The sequence below is a fragment of the Vigna unguiculata genome, chromosome 8 (genome assembly GCF_004118075.2).
Source record: "Vigna unguiculata cultivar IT97K-499-35 chromosome 8, ASM411807v1, whole genome shotgun sequence".
NCBI classification, from domain to species: Eukaryota; Viridiplantae; Streptophyta; class Magnoliopsida; order Fabales; family Fabaceae; genus Vigna; species Vigna unguiculata.
Genome location: NC_040286.1, coordinates 28,999,354 through 29,016,804, shown reverse-complemented (window position 1 = coordinate 29,016,804; position 17,451 = coordinate 28,999,354). Strand labels below are relative to the sequence as shown.

Below are 17,451 nucleotides of genomic sequence, written 5' to 3'. Positions count from 1 at the left end.
CTCCAACTTAACAGAGAGGACCAAATTGAATCTCTTTAGAAAATTGGGGTACCATATTGAACATTCATAAAGTTCGGGTACCAAATTGAACTTTCCGAAAAACTTTGGGTACCAAATGTGTATTTATACCTAATAATAATAATAATAATAATAATAATAATAATAATAATAATAAAACAAAACAATAAAAATAAAAATAAAAATAAAAATAATGAAAATAATAAAATAAAATGAAACAATAGTAATAAAACAATAATACTAATAAGATAAAATAATAATAGTAATAAACTAATAATAATAACAATAATAAAATAAAGCAATAATAATAAATAATAAAGATAACAAAATCATAAATAAAATAAAACAATGATAGTAATAATAATAATAATAAAATAATAATAGTAAAATAAAATAATTATATTAATAAAAATAATTATAAAATAATAATAATAATAAGAAATAGTAATAATAATAATAATATAAATAGTAATAATAATAATAATAATAACAACAACAATAATAATAATACTTGAGATTGACACTGAAAATATATGAGTAGTGGGCTTGTAGGACCACTCTCTCTCCTCTATTTATAATGAAAACTTATACAAGTACATGGAAGACGAAGAGACTGCACTAGGATCCTAGGTGCATAATTAGATACAACAGTAGAGGTTTCCCACACTTTACACCTTATACATAGGGTTAATGATACAATAAAAGTTATAATTCTAACACTCCCCCTCAAGCTGGAGCATACAAATTGTATGAACCAAGCTTGGAACAAATGAACTCAATATGAGGTCCCCTTAATGACTTGGTCAACACATATGCAAGTTGGTCATTTGACCCAACGAACTCAATTTAAATTTCCTTGGTCATCAATTTTTCTCGAACAAAGTGGCAGTCAATTTCTATGTGTTTAGCTCTCTCATGAAACACTGGATTTGATGCAATGTGGAGAGCAACATGGTTGTCACAGTACATCTTCATGGTCTGAATTTCATAGAAGTTAAGCTCTCAAAGAAATTGCTTTACCCATATGAGTTCACACGTGAGAGACGCCATTGCCCGATATTAAACTTCAGCGATGGATCGGGCCACTACATTTTGCTTCTTACTTTTGCAAGGGATAACATTTCCTCCAAGGAGGACACAATATCACAGTACCCGGAGATTTGAACATTTCCTTTATCTTCATATAACAAACCTTGTCCTGGAGCCTTATTGAGGTACCTTAAAATACGGATGATGGCATTCCAATGTCCAAGACATAGAGTCTGCATAAACTAACTAACAATTCCAATTGCAAAAGATAGATCAAGCCTCGTAATAGTGAGATAAATTAACTTTCCAACAAGCCTCCTATATCTCTCTGGATCGGAGAATAGTTCGCCTTCTTCTGTTGTTAACTTCTAATTTGGGTCCATAGGACTGTCTACTGGTCTGTAGTCAATCATGCTTGTTTCTTGTAATATATCAAGAGCATATTTCCTTTGAGAGATTACAACTTCATCTTTTGACTGAGCTACTTCAATGCCCAAGAAGTATTTTAGGCTTCCGAGATCCTTGGTTTGAAAATGTCTACATAAGTGCTCCTTCAGTTGAGATATTCCAGCAATATCATTTCCTATAATAACAATATCATCAACATATACTATTAGGTAGACACATTTCCCAGGAGAGGTATGTTTGTAAAAGACTGAGTGATCTGCCTCACTGCGTCTTAACCCAAATTTCTAAACAATGGAGCTGAATTTTCCAAATCAAGCTCGTGGTGATTGTTTAGGCCATATAAAGAACGATGCAATTTACATACCATACCAAACTCCCCCTGAGCAAAAAACACAGGAGGTTGCTCCATGTAAACTTCCTCCTCAAGATCACCATGAAGGAAGACATTTTTGATATCCAATTGATGAAGTGGCCAGTGACGAATTGCTGCCATGGCAAAGAAGAGGCGAATAGTAGTCATCTTGGCCACGAGATAGAAACTGTCACAACAATCAAGGCCATAAACCTGAGTGTACCCTTTTGCAACCAATCGGGCTTTGAGCCGATAAACCTGACCATTTGGGCCAACTTTAATTGTATACACTCATCGGCAACCAACAACCTTCTTGCCCGATGGGAGGGGCACGGGCTCTCAAGTGTTATTACTTTCAAGAGTCTGCATCTCTGCAATCATGGCTTATCGCCATCTAGGATGATCAAGTGCTTCATTCACATTTTTAGGAATAACAACAGAGGACATTGAGGATAAAAGTGAACAAGAGGAAGGCGATAATATATGATAGCTAAGAAAATTATAAATGGGATGTGCATTTCGAGAGGAACGAGTACCTTTTCTGATAACAATGGGCCAACCTGAATCACCTTCACCAGGAGTCGTGGAATCAAGAGATGAGGGAGAAGAATCTGAAGTAGGGGATTCACCATAACTAGACTATTTGTAGGCATCCTGTGTTGGAAAGAATCAATAGGTGGAGATGATGGCTCAAGAGGACTTTGATCAAGACTTGGAATGACATGGACATTGGAAATATTGTACTCAACCACAGGAATAGGAAGGACCTGCTGTATGACATGAACATCTTGAACAGATGGAGAGAAGTAAGGGGTCTATTCAAAAAATGTAAAATTGGCAGACATGTAATATTTCTTGGTTTCAGGAGAGTAACATCGATACCCTTTTTGAAGTCGTAAATAGCCCAAGAAAACACATTTGAGAGAGCGAGAAGAAAGCTTGTCTAACCCTAGAGACATGTCATGAACAAAACATACACAACCAAAAACTCTAGGAGAAGTGTGAAAGAGAGGATTATCTGGAAACAGAATGGAGAAAGGAACCTTATGATTGAGAGAGGAAGATGGCATCCGATTAATGAGAAAACCTGTAGTTAAGATGGAATCTCCCCAGTGATGGACAGGAACATTGCCACTAAGTAAAATGGTATGAGCAGTTTCAACTAAGTGTCTATTTTTTCTTTCTGCTATATCATTTTTTTGTGGCGTATGAGGACAAGTAGACTAATGCAAGATACCATGGGAACTCAAAATGTTAGAAAAAGCAGATGAAAAGTACTCTTTGGCATTGTCACTTCTTAAGATTTTGATTACTTGACCAAATTGATTCTTGATTTCATTCAAAAAGGATGTGAAGATGGATAACAATTTAGAACGATCTTTCATAAGATAAACCCAAGTATATCTCGAATATTCATCAATGAAAGTAACAAAATACCTAAAGCCAAAAGATGAGACACGACTAGGTCCCCAGATATCAGAATGGATGACAGAAAAACTAGAAGTACACTTTTGATTGAGACATTTTAGGAAAGGTAGATCTAACATGTTTTCCTAGTTGACATGACTCACATTCTAAGGTATGGAGACTACTAAGTTCAGGAAACATTTTCTTTAACTTGGACAGGTAAGAGCGACCAAGCCGATCATGTAACATTTTAGGATTGGGAGCTGCAACACATGACACTCGTGGACGAGATCCAAAATGTTATAATCTACCCGCTTCATATCCTTCTCCAATCTGTCTCCCCGAGCCAAGCTCCTGTATAACAAAAGATTTGTTATCGAAGGTTACAGAGCAATTCAATATTTTTGTTAACTGACTTAAGGAAATTAAATTGAAAGGACAATTAGGGACAAAAAGGACAGATTTTAGATTTAAGGAGGGAGATAGGATGGCTTGACCGACTCCCATTGAGGATATTTTAGAACCATTCGCAAGGGTTATAAAATGAGATTTTTCTTGGAATGAAATGGTTGAGAACAAAGAGGTATTACCAGAAATGTGATTAGAAGCACCAGAGTCAATTACCCATGAATTGTGACCTTCCATGGATTGAGAGATGCAAGCAGTTGATGTACTTGGAGCTTGAGATGATTATGCCATGTTGTTGGACTTGAGTTGTAGGTACTCTTGATACTCGTCCTCAGTGAACTTGGAGTCAGTAGTCTCTGCCTGGGAGACATTGGTTGTTTTGACAGGAAAACCATGTAAAGCATAGTAGTTTTCTTGGGTATGACCCATCCTTTTACAATACGTGCACTGAGGATGCCTGCGACCTCCACGTCCACCTCCTCTAGTTCCACGTCCTCCTCTTCCTCGGGTGGCGACCATGACAGATGGTTCAACTACAGCAAGAGTTTCTGGAGTTTGAAGAGTTGGAACACGTATCATGCGGGAGATCAAAATGTCCATTGAAGGAACCTCATGAGAGGTCAAAAGTTGATCTCTGATATGATTAAAGTCTGGATGTATAGCGCGGAGGATTATCACCATATAATATTTATCAAACTTTTTCTTCATTTCATCTAGAGATTCGACTTCCAAGAACATTTGAAGTTCTTCCACAGCAGATTGAGCGTCATTCATGAACGAAATCATATCATGGCTAGTCATTTTCAGATATGCCAACTTGTTTGTCGAATCATAGAGTTGCTGGATATCATTTGCATAGATATTCTGAGTTCTCTTCCAAAATGAGTGGCATGTTTTGAAGGCTCGGAGGGACATCAAAAGTCGTGGTTCCACCGACTGCCACAATAGAGCACATAGTTGGAAATCTGCTTGTTTCCACTGTTCAACTTTTTCAGAAGGTACGTGGCTGCCATCTTTCTCAAGGTGGTCGTGATGTCCTTGATCGAGAAACCACATCTCGATGGCAACGGACCAAGATAAGTAATTTTGGCCACTTAGTTTCTCAAAAGTAATGCAGGGGCTTCTAGAGAATGAAATAGCACTCCCAGTACCACCAGTGGCCATATCTGATCAAGGGAATAAAAAACAAAAAGGATCTTGAAAAATAATGAAGATTTTCGAATACCCTAGGGAGATTTCCGCAAGGGGTGCTACTGGACTTCCCTGGAACAAAGTTTTGAAGGTCAAAACGAGTAAAAGAGGCTCCAATGACAGCTATGGAGGTGGCGCGACGATGACTTGGCGACAGGACGACGGCGCGTGGAGGCACGCGCCTGACTGCAGCGGACGAAGATGGCGCGCGTGGCGACGATTCTGCCTTCGGCACCGGTAGGGTTGCTTGTCGCTCGAAGAGGCGGTCCAGATCCGATGGTTTCCGAACGAAACTGCGATGGGGGACGGCGGCAGACAATGGCTGAAAACGACAAACGACGGCGAACGACTGCAGACGACGACGGACAATGGGAAATATTGTTTGACAGTGTTGGGTAGTTCTACAACGAGATGAACTGAACTTGGACAGCCGTGGACAGTAGCGTTGATTAACAACTATCAGCCGCGGACAACGATGACAGATGGTGACGGACCAGATGAGACAAAAACCAGAGCGTCATCAACCCGTTCTGATACCAACTTGAGATTGAGACTAAAAATATATGAGTAGTGGGCTTGTGGGACCACTCTCACTCTCTTCTATTTATAATGAAAACTTATACAAGTACATGGAAGACGAAGAGACTGCACTAGGATCCTAGGTGCATAATTAGATACAACAGTAGAGGTTTTCCGCATTCTACACCCTATCCATAGGGTTAATGATACAATAGAAGTAATAATTCTAACAATAATAATAAAACAAAATTAAAAAAAATAATGAAAATAATAATAAAATGAAATGAAATAATAATAAAAAACATTATTAATAAAGTAAAATAATAATAATAATGATAAAATAAAACAATGATAATAAAATCATCAATAAAAAATAATCATAATAATAACAAAAATAATAAAATAATTGTAAAATAAAATAAAATAATAAGACTAATAAAAATAATTATAAAATAAAATAAAAATGAAATTATTAATAATAAGAAGAATAAGAATAAGAATAAGAATAATAATATAAATAATATAATAATAGTAATATAAATGACAATAATATAAATAATAATATAAATAATAATAATAATAAATGAAACTATAAAAAAATAAAAATAACAATAATAAAAATAATAATAAAATAGTAATACTATTAAGATAAAACAATAATAATAAAATAAATTAATAATAATAAAACAATAATAATGATAATAAAATCATCAATAAAATAATAAAATAATAGTAAAATAAAATAATAATAAAATAAAATAATAATAATAATATAATAATAATAATAGTAAATAATAATCATATGTGTGTCGTAAATAGAAGAAAAAATTTAAACATCATGCCAAGGTAGAAAGAAGAATCATAATAATCATAGCAGTGATGAGTTCACAAAACAACTCAATACAATGAAAATCACAAGTACACACATACTCTCTTTAAAACCACATACAACAAACATAAAGAAGTTAAATGATACAAGAATTTGGTTTAGGAGAAGACTTTCATACATAAAATATATATATATATATATATATATATATATATATATATATATATATATATATATATATATATATATATATATATATATATATATATATATATAACGTAATTGCATATAATACTATTAAAACAAAAAATGACAGCTCCTGTACCCTGGATTTCCCGCTCTATTTGTGCTCCTAATGTCCCTTCGTGGCCTAAAATTGCCTTAGGTATATTTTCCTATACTTGGATTTCCCGCTCCATTTGTGCCCTAACGTCAACCATCAACCTATAAATGTTTGTTGACATATCATGCACACATATACTCATAATATCATGCCACATGTTCATATATGCGCCCACAATAAATTAAATAATTAAAACATCATCTTAATGGCATACGCAAGACTTGAACTCAAGTCCCCCTCAAATGCAGCAAGTGTGTCTAACCACTTGAGCTACTATTGCTCCTTTGTTATAATTCTCCGCATTAATTACTTTATACATTTCTTCCCTTACATTTATTAAATAAATATTTATTTACTTACTTAATTTTTCTGGGTCTTACAAGTAATCTCAGTAAATATGGAAAGAACTGATCCTTGACAAGGTACAAACGAGAAATCTTAGTCAATAATGAAAGAGTTGTCCTTGACAAGGTACAGACAAGCAATCTTAGTCAATAAGAAAAGAGTTTATCCTTGACAAGGTACAAACGATCAATCTTAGTCAATAAGGAAATAGTTGATGCTTGAAAATGTATAGACGAGCAATCTCAGTCAATAAGGAAAGAACTTATGCGTGCAATCTTAGTAAAAAAGGAAAGAGTTGATCCTCAATGCGAACGAACCACAAATAATAATAACATGTATGTCAAGTGAACAATATAAATTAGGGCCCAGTGACTACAAAGAGATATGTTTTTTTGACTTTACTACATACTCCTCAAATTGAATCACTATTTGACTTGAGTGTCGGAGTGCCTGCAAGTACCCCACCATCGGAGTTCACGCAACGAGCAGATCCAAAGAGAGTCCGGAGAGGAGCAGAGGGAGGATCAACACAGAGGGTTCTTGAGATTGTCTAGTTCCATACTAAAACAATGTCGATCAAGTACATTTTGGCACCCACCATGGGGCCAGGCAATTCTCAAGGAGGATGGTGTTTTGCAGAGCAACAGTCGATCAAAATGTGGCGATGGCAGAGATGCAACGAAAGATGCATTGTCAGTTGGAGGAATTGAGACGTAACAATAAGGAAGAGATGAATGCCCTGAGAGAAGAAAACTAACGGATGCGGAGGCAAATTAAGCCAAATTTCCAACAAAGGGAGGAATCTCGTGGTGATGGAGAAGGAGAGGGTGGAACGGGAAAAGACAAATCCAGGGTAGAAACTAACACCAACCAAACAAGCGCAAGACCAAGAACAACCAAATGATATCCCTTCGTGGATGGGATCATGGAGGTAGAGCTTCCTGCACGCTGGAAGGGATTGACTATGAGCCAATACGATGACATTACTGACCTAGAGGAGCTCGTGGATGTATTCACCACCCAAGCAAGATTATATAGCTCAGATGACACAATTCTTTGTCGTGTTTTACCAACGTCCTTGAAGGGGCCTGCGTTGAACGGGTTCACGCGATTAACACCCAACTCTATCGATTGTTTCGATACGTGGGTCACCCATTTCGGCATTCAATTCGCCACCAGTAAATATACGACAGGAGAAGGGAGAATCTCTGCGGGAGTTTATGAAACGCATAAGGAAAAGCTTTGGTGAAAAGGTCTGCTAGTTGTAACTCAGATTTGCAGTGCTCAAGATCAAGTTTTCCGGTGCAAACTTGCTCACGAAGGAAGTGAAAACGTGTCTCTAAATGCTTGCTTCTCCCATGAGAAGCTGGGTGCCTTACCAAGTCAATTGTTGACTTATTATCTACTAACAGCTTTGCCTTGTGTGAGAGTTCTATCTTCAATTGTTTCAACAGTGTTCCCAACCATACAGCTTGACATGAAGCTTCTGAGGCTACAATATACTAAGCCTCACACGATGATAAGGCCACTACTGATTCCTTGGTTGAGTTCCATGAGATGGGAGCTCCTCCAAGAAAGAAAATATGCCCTGCTGTGTTTTTCCTATCACCTTTGTCCACACACCAGTCCGAATCTGAGTACCCTAGGAGTTTCATTTATGTACCAGACTTGAACTGAGTTATGTGCTTTTCATTACTTCCAGTCACCAAAAGGTCATCAACATTTGATATACACTCCATGTTCAGAAATGCACCTATGATGCATAGACCAACTTGCATGTGTTGCAAGGGAAACCACTACACGTATTGTCTCAAGTCTTGCTATTGGTGCAAAGACTTCTCCATAATCTATACTAGCCCGTTGTAGATATCCTTTGGCCACAAGCCTTGCCTTGTGTCTCACAACTTCACCTTTTGGATTCACTTTAACTTTGTAAATCCACCTTAAAGCTATGGGTCTTTTATCTTGAAGTGTTTCAACTAGGTTCCAAGTATGGTTCTTCTCATCCGTTGATGCATCCTCAAATGTAATAGGCTCAACTTCAGCCACAAGAGCAAAGTGAACCAGGTTCCCATCTGAAGTTACTGCAAAGTCAAATAGTAACTCATAATCTGTTAAGAGAGCTAGTTTTTGTACCGTTCTGGACAATCTTCTCAGAGTTTCTTGATCATTATCATCTGGTCTACATTCTTGCGGGTCACTACTCTAGGTCCAGCTTGAAGTTTCATCAACTACCACATCAGTTCTTAGAGCCTTCAGCTTCCTGTCACTTTGTCTTTCACTCATGCTTTTGAACTTCTTGAAGTTGTCGAGAGCCTCATTTTTTCTCTTTAGCAAGTAGACCCACATCTTCCTGGTTACATCATCTACAAAACTAATGAAGTATCTGCTGCCACTGAGAGTTTCAATCTGCACAGGTCCACAAATATCATAGTACACTACATCCAACCTTTCTTTTGCCTTTTGTGGTATGAACTTACTGAAACTTTTCATGGTCTACTTGCATTGAATGCACTCTTTACACACATCTTGAGGAACTTCTATCTTCGGCATTCCTCTTACCATTTTGTCATGCTCAAGCATATGTAGATCTTTGAAGTTTAAATGACCATACCTGTGATGCCACAACCATTTTGTCTTACTTTCTGTGGTTGCAAAACATTGATTCTTCAGGGCTCTCAAGGAGACAGAACCACTATGTTCGCAAGGAAAAAGTACGTCCGAGCAATCCAAAGTGTCAATGTTGTATATACATGTCCCCGACAACACATGCCACACATCACATTCTGTGATGATGATTTCCAAGCTATTGACCATCAACACGATAACCCAATGGTGATCTCAGTAGAGATTGAAGACTTTATAGTAAGGAAAACCTTGGTGGACCAGGGTAATTCGATGGATATTCTATACTGGGGCACTTTCAAAAAGTTAAGAATTTCAGAGGTAGAAATCCAGCAATACTCAGAGCGAGTGAATACGAAGGGCTACATTGATTTATTCACCAAATTCGAAGCATGGAGAACAACGCGAATGGTAAAAATTTGATACCTTATTGTTCACACTCATATCTCTTATAATATTTTTCTAAAGAGACCTTCGTTGAACATGCTTGGTGCGATGGTATCCACATATCACTTAGCTATGAAATTTTTGTCAACTTCGAAAGACATAATCACTGTACATGTAGACCAGCCAATTGCGCGCAGATGGTACGCAAACAGCCTCAGAGAAAGACCCATACACCAAGTTAAGAGCCCAGCGTCGCTACGATTCAAAATCAAACACAGGTCTTTTCACCATGTAAATCTAGTGTCGCAAATAGTAAGTGCTGCCTGGAAACACTAGGGGAAATTCTCGCCCAACTAGGAAGGGTCATTATGTGTCAAGGAAGATGCGGGTAAATGCACATACAGATTAGAACACCTGTTAGGTGTTCCTATTCCAGCAACCTGGAACGCCTCACATCTCGTTAATTTTTAGACTTCTTACGAACGATTTATGGGTTGATTGCATAATAAGTAGGTGTACTCTTTCCTACCTTGACTTTTTCCGTAAGGAGGATTTTGGTCAAAATGTATTTTGGTCAAAAAGGTTTTAACGAGGCATCATAGCAATAAATAAAGCATAATTTTTCATCATTATTACTCTACACTTACATTTTTCATCGCTAAAGCACGCACGCATTTAAGTCAAGTGAATCAATCAAATAATTTTTTAGCATTTTCTCTATGGGAAAGAAGCTTTATCAAACCAGATGATCCCCCATATTTGTATCAATGGGAAAGGAAGCTTCATCATCCTAGATGATCCCCTACATTGATAAAATAAATATGACACAAATGACACACAACAACACACAATGGCAGACTTACTGACCTAGGAGGACAAGTGGCCGACTATATCCTAGCCAGGATTGTCGGGTACATCTCGACTAAGGCACATGTTGGCAGCGTCACGACCATGTGATCTTGTTTTAATATGCAATGAATACTATGTCATCTATAATATCATATTTTTTACGAATGACAACTATGGTAATGGACTTGCCAACCCTAAACAAAGGGAGTTTCACTTGGGGATCTACCCACTCGTACCCTGGATGGCGCAGGGACGAAAACTCCTCCAAACCAATAGGGTCGTTACCATCCCCTAAGAACTATCACTACCAGGAGAGTGGGATATGATTCACTCTTCCTCCGAAATCATTATGCCTACTGGAAGGATAATAAGCAGAAGAGGATGACATACCTAGAGTAGTGCAGTGCGGGATACACTCGGCTGGAGGCTAGCTCATTTCTTAGGTGGATCCTTTACTCTAACATCAAGACCCCACCCATATTTATAGTGGACTACCTTTGTAAGGATAGACATCCTTTACACAGTGGGATTCAACTCCATCTAATGTCTGGACACTTCCTTTAAAAATCCTACCTATAACATCACATCATTATGACAAATTAGCATCGAACAGCAAGTCGGGTCAATGGCAAGAGCATCTCGACCAACCACACTCTTTCCTTCCTACTCAATTTTCAAATTTCGCCTCTTGTTCCACTTCGTTCACTACGAGACTTGGGGGGAGGGGTTGGTGTATGGGTAATAGGCTGACCATATGTCGCCCATCTGTACGTGAAAAGGTCAAATACATCACAGCCCTAAAGAGAGGGAAGGAGATGCGTGCGCAAGTCCAACAGGCAAAAGAAAAAAGGCCAACATTGTGTAGAGACCGGGTACATCTCGACTCGCCGCCTAGCCGGGTATATCCCGACCCAATAATGGCCAGTTGGGTAAAGATGATGATGTACAGACGAGCAACGCATAATCTAAGTAAATATGGAAAAAAGTTGATCCTCATTGCGAACAACTCACAAATAATAATATGTCTGCCAAGTGAACAATACAAATTAGGGTCTAATGACTAACAAAGAGGTATGCTTTTCTCACTTTACTACATACGCCTCATATCAAACCAATATTTAACTACAAAGAGAGTCTGAAGAGGAGCAGAGGATCGACACAAATGGTTCTTGAAATCTTTTGGTTCAATATTAAAATAATGCCGATCATGCTTAATGTTTGTTTTGGTTTGACCACACATGCATGATTTGTGGTTCTTGAGGTGTTGAAAAATATCTTCTGAACATAAAACTGAAGTTTAATACCTAATAGAGCTCATATCTAAGGATAGGACATGATTTATTAATAATCTTAAGACTTTTGAATTTAATGCATGATTTTCTCAAAGTCCCTAAAAAAAAGATTTGAGTATTCTTGTAAGTTGATTTTGACATGAAATTAGAATTGAAATGTCTATGAATGCATGAGAATAAAGCGAATGAAATCTAATATTGACAACTGTATATAATCTATGTTGTGAAATGTCTGTTGCACACCAACTATTTGAAAAAATACCAAAATCAATTACTTTGTGTTTTTGTCAGCTTTGTTCTCTATTTGAGTTATGAATTGTGAGATTTGTCATGTGTTGCACAAATCTATGTGAAGAGAAAAATATATTTATTACTTACTACATGTGACCAGTGCTCTTGCCATTTTTCAGTTCACAACCTTCCCATTTAAAACGAAGGAGAGGACCCCACAAAGATCTACATGGCCTCACCAACTAGTCTATCTACTGATTGTCCATCTTTGGTATTTTACAAGCTTCTAGGTCAAGTCGCCTCTTAATAGCTATATATATAAGGATGAGTAGGCATCGACCCAAATAGTGGTTGAGTGGAGCTGAGGCGGTTCTTGGACTAGTTTCTCAAGTACATAATAAGAAGGCTCCTTCTTTTTAGTCTAAAAGGGTCGTTTTTCCTGCCTATATGTTCCTATGTGTGAAAACAAGTATATGAATAAAACATTTTTCAAACATCAAGATTGGGTTGATGTTCAATATACTTAATACAAGATCGAAAAGTGTAAATAAGGGGGCATAGGTAAGGGGCATAACGGTAAGAAAGAAGAGCCTGTACACAGTAATGTCCATATACCTTTAGGGTAACATATGAGTTCGCGACCCTTCTATCTATATGATATGTTTCCTTGAGCTAGGGTAATTCACTCGAAATTGGAAACTTTTGGAAGGCTTAAACCGATAAAGGGGATAGGGGTAAGGAGGGGGCAGAAAGGGAGGTATTGTAAATGAATACGCAGTCAGGACTGCTGTTTGCAGGTGCAGATGATTAAAGTCTTTTTTGGGTTGTAAGATCAGGGGAAATGAAGTTGGGTATCCAAGCTTATTCCAAAGAAATAGTTAGCCTCGTAAGCTTAGTCAATCCCACGAGGTGATAGCTATAATCCAAGCACATTCCTCTTTTATTTATACAATTTAAATCGAATCCCTAACAGAAAGAATGAAATGTTGGACCTGCATTGGTATCATCACTCACATACGTCACTATGACTATCGCGATAGGAGATCCCGATCCCCAAAATGTTATTCATTACTATAATATCTGCTATTCCCAAAACTTGTCCTGGCAAAGAACAAGGGCTGACTTTTCGCCTTGAGTTGAAAACTGCTTCACTAGGCCGGTCAGATTAGAGATCGAAGAGCTTTCATAACTCAGGAACTAAAAAGCGAAGGAGAAATCTTACTTCTAGCTTAGATGCAGATCCAATTAGTCAAGTCAATAGTTCAAACTAAACATAACAAAAGGGAAAATATACTTATGAATCGACCAGATCCAGTTGTGGTGTGAACTAAAACCGAACCTATCAATTCCAGAATAGAAGAAACAAACGAGTCTTGCTATTGAATTGATAGCGTTTCAAAGAAAATCGGAGGACTGAAGAAGACTAATCTAATCCAATTCGTGATCGTGCATTGAACCCCTGAATTGTTTCCTATTAATACTGATTAAATCATTGAAGTTGGAAACTTGTTTTAGAAGCTTTCTTTGACGTGATATTGAGAGAATGGAATATAGGGCTTTACCTTCCTTATCATATGAATAGAAACACAAAGCACGATTAAACGGTGCAAGCATCGACAATCAGTCAACTCCTTCCTATGCCTCATGCCAATGCTAATGCTAGCCCAAGCTTGAAAGCCAGTATTTAGCAATTCATTGAAGTACTTGCCTTTCTTCTTTCCTTCGTCATCAGCAAAGGCCGAACGTGGATTGGTTTCAAATTATGCTTTTCGTACTCACATGTCTTAATCGAAACATGAGATATTGTACAACTACCGGAACTTTACTCGAAACATGGATTGGTTTCGCGGAGGTCCTCTCCAACTACCGGAACTTTACTAGAAACATGAGATATAGTACAAGTACAAGTACACAAACTACATCCGCTACAGTGGAAACAATGGCATCTGTAGCTTCACACCTTTCTTTTTGAATGGGGGCATCAACAGTAAGAAAGTCAGTAGTAATGTCTCTAGTTCTTTACTGATCATTTATGTTTTCTGCAGCAAAGGACGGAAAGAAGTAGACGAGTAGTAATACCCGGATAGTAGGTAAATAGAAAGTTACAACACTTTCAAAGAAAAGAATGAGTAACCATCTTCTATATCTACAAGTTCATTAAAAAAATCACTGCAACATAAAAGAAAAGAAGGAATAGCGGGACGGCAAAGCAGCTAAATCCTTATAACGGGTCCCGCTTCCACTGAAATGCTTCCTTTACTGGCTGAGATAGAGGATTATATGCCTATTTATTTTGCTTGACACCGAAATGAATAACTAACTGGCTTAGCAGCCTGTCCCAGAATTAGAAGCAAGTTGATATTAATAAGTAAGTTTTGTGAGCATCCCCAGCCTAATTCCTTCCGTTCCTACTTGATCGAGTTGTACTTCAAAAAGAAATCCAACAACCAATTCCATCAAAGTGTGTGAAGTAAAGATTTAATTACATCATCAGAACGGAAAATTCATTCTCATCCACAGCAGAATTCTGCTGTGTAGGAAGGTGTCCTAAGATTTTTCCAATTTCATCACATGATGTAACAAAAACCGACAAAACAGCATTTCAACAACCCAAAACAAATTATTATGCGATGCATATGCATCCTCCTCCAACCGAGATTAGAAGTAATCGAACAGAAACTACACAGAGATACACTTGTGCAATAACCATACCATATTAGGTCAAATTGTCAAAATGTAAGAGTAGAAATGTATGTAAGGTGGCAAGACAACAGATGATTGTAAAAGGTAATGGCACCGATGAAACTGTGCAAGCATGCTCGCTTCAAAAAAATATGTAGATTCAGAAGCATTTAATTATTTTTACCATCACTCGTAATTACTCAGATCAAGTGTTGGATTATATATTTAGCTTCATCCTAATCTACAAACATTCAGACTTCAAATCAAGATAGATCTCAAACCAAGAAAACAAAAATTTATGGACATAAAATCAGTAGAAAAATGACAAGAATAACCCTCAAATTATGAACACCAAAAACGGGGATTTAGTTCCCCGACGTCCAAATGCAGCATCAAATTGAAACAATGGATAGCGAGGGGAACACACATTTCGGCTTAAATTAAACAACGCAAAACACTTAAAACAAGTGCAAGCGAAAATCTCAAAGAAAATTAAAGCCTTCCAAGATTAACACCCAATTGAAACTCTAACCCCTAACTAAACGTAAAATCCTTAAAAAAGAAACTGGTAGCAAAAAATAAACAACTCAGTCCCTTAGATGTTCAATAATGTTTGCGATCATAGCCGCAAATCATTACAGGTCTGTAGGCTCATCACAGTTAAAAATATTGCAACCCAGCTTATCTAATCGACAAAAAAAAAACCAGACCCACAATAAAAAACTAAACCTTTGGAAGAAAAATGAATTTAGTTGCTCTGTTTGCTCCCAGAACCAATGGATTGTGGAAAAGATATTAAAGAACAACACAAATAACTATTGCTTCAAGGGAACGAGTCGAATGGGAATGGAAGTAATCCGCACCGACCAGATAAAGAAGCCTACGCTGGATTTGGGTTGGAAAAGTTAAAGAAATAGAAAGGAATGATAAACCCTAATTTCGTATGCAGGGGCTAAGACGGGATATGGCAGATCGCAAGGGATAAGTGTCGTTTATATACTGAGGATTGGAGTAAGGAAGGAACCCTCTCATTTGCGCGTTAATAGCGAGGCATAACGGTCTTAAAAATTTTAATTGCCTTTATAGTGTTTTAAACCGTTTATTTATTTTTAAATATATTATAATAATAGCATTTTAATGGAAATTTATTACAGCATAAAAATAAGATTACTATCTTAATGTAGATTTCACGTGAATGAGTGTTTACAATTAAAAAACATATTTATGAATAAAAATAATTCTCATATAAATAATTTTTTTATAAATTTAAACAGTTAAATATCACATTAAATAATGTTTTGTTATGAATTAATGATTGTCCATTGATTTGATACATTTACTGATATGATTCATTACTCTTTATTGTAAATATTTGTATTAACTAAGTTGATTTGTTTCCTTTATGGATTACTGATATGATTCATTACTCTTCCTATCAATAATAATACACACATAAGTTGCTCCCTATTCTATTTCATAACACGTTATCAGCACATGCTCCAATTGAGGACTAGTGGAAGTTTGTTCTCTCTAAGGACAGTGTTTTGCGTGTCTCAATCCAGACTCTTTCTAATCCTTTCTCAATTTATAATTTTACCTTATATTCTTCCTCTTGTGATAAGAATTGTTTGACCTTATCAATTTTCATCTTCGTCTTATTATTTATTTTTATTATGACGATGATTATTATTAATATTATTATTTTGATGATGATTATTATTATTAATATTATTATTTTATGTGTTAGTTCTAAACACGCGAAACGTTGCAAAATTTGGATTTGTGACCCTTGATATTGCAAAGAAGAATTCCTTATATTGAATTTTAAATGTTGAAATACATTTAGATGCAATGGATAATTGGATACCATTAAATAAAGAAATAAAGCATCTAAGCAACTAATTTGCTCATGCGACAAAAATATTGTGAAAAAGGATTCACAAATATTATGAATTTATTTCATGCTTATGTATGGCTGGCTGGACAAAGCAATAAAGCTTTTGATGAAAAATCATGAGATCCGCCTAATCTACTCCATTCCCAGCAGTGAATGTAGCAATCAATATTATGAATTTATTTCATGCCTTTGTATGGCTGAAAAAAAGCAATGAGCTTTTGATAGAAAATCATGAAACCTGTCCAAATTGGTTCTGCTCCATTCCCAGAAGTGAATGCAGCAACATTTTATTTATATTTTCATGATCGTGATCGTGATCGTGATCTTGATTATAGACATGGTTATAAAGAAAATTTCAAAGACATATTTTGTCACCAGAAGTGGCATAATAATGTGAAAAAAAAAGGAAAAGAAAAATGTGAAAATATTGACAAAAAGATGAAAGTATATATTATCATTACGGTGTTAAAGGCCATTTGAGTTGTACTTATTGTACACCAAAGCATCCTACAAATAATGAGAAGAACATAGAAACACACTTTGCTTATGAAGATGGTGATTCTGATTATGGCTATATGGATGCTACTCATTTTGATATTGTTATTTTCTTTGCTAAAGCAAATGGAAGCATTGATCACC

At 36.5% G+C, this 17,451-nt stretch overlaps 4 non-coding genes across 4 annotated transcripts; all 4 read right to left on the bottom strand.

Moving 5' to 3' along the window:
- Window positions 1–14,716: 14,716 nt before the first annotated feature.
- LOC114195737 lies at window positions 14,717–14,812 on the bottom strand. The gene has a single exon (XR_003606570.1). It is a non-coding gene; the product is annotated as a small nucleolar RNA snoR31/Z110/Z27 (small nucleolar RNA).
- A 257-nt stretch (window positions 14,813–15,069) lies between these two features.
- On the bottom strand, window positions 15,070–15,159 carry LOC114195747. The gene has a single exon (XR_003606578.1). It is a non-coding gene; the product is annotated as a small nucleolar RNA snoR31 (small nucleolar RNA).
- Window positions 15,160–15,276: 117 nt separating this feature from the next.
- Window positions 15,277–15,417, bottom strand: LOC114195700. Its single transcript, XR_003606534.1, has one exon. It is a non-coding gene; the product is annotated as a small nucleolar RNA snoR136 (small nucleolar RNA).
- A 79-nt stretch (window positions 15,418–15,496) lies between these two features.
- Window positions 15,497–15,580, bottom strand: LOC114195698. Its single transcript, XR_003606532.1, has one exon. It is a non-coding gene; the product is annotated as a small nucleolar RNA SNORD25 (small nucleolar RNA).
- Window positions 15,581–17,451: the final 1,871 nt, after the last annotated feature.